The following is a 304-nucleotide window of genomic DNA, read 5'->3' as shown; positions in this document are numbered from 1 at the left end:
ATCAATTCATGTGAATATGACTGAAAATTTTCATTTTTTCTGAGAAGGTGGTGTCCATTTACTTGTGACCACTCAGTGTAAGTACGATTCGCCGGGAAGCTAGCTAACTTTGTGTCCTTGGCCACACACGCTGTTTTCCAGCGTTGAAATTGGTAAAGTCTTCGTAAAAAATACTAATGTCCGATGAGAATCCACTGAAGTTAAACGATTTGTAATGTTCGAAATTTATAAATATCCTGGTCGAATATCTTAAGTTTTCCGATTGATAAACGTTCTAAAAATCACAATTATAGCTTTCGGAGTT

This window comes from Limulus polyphemus, unplaced genomic scaffold (genome assembly GCF_000517525.1).
Source record: "Limulus polyphemus unplaced genomic scaffold, Limulus_polyphemus-2.1.2 Scaffold720, whole genome shotgun sequence".
Taxonomy (NCBI): domain Eukaryota; kingdom Metazoa; phylum Arthropoda; class Merostomata; order Xiphosura; family Limulidae; genus Limulus; species Limulus polyphemus.
The sequence above is the reverse complement of the archived record's forward strand: the minus strand, read 5'-3'. Positions refer to the sequence as shown.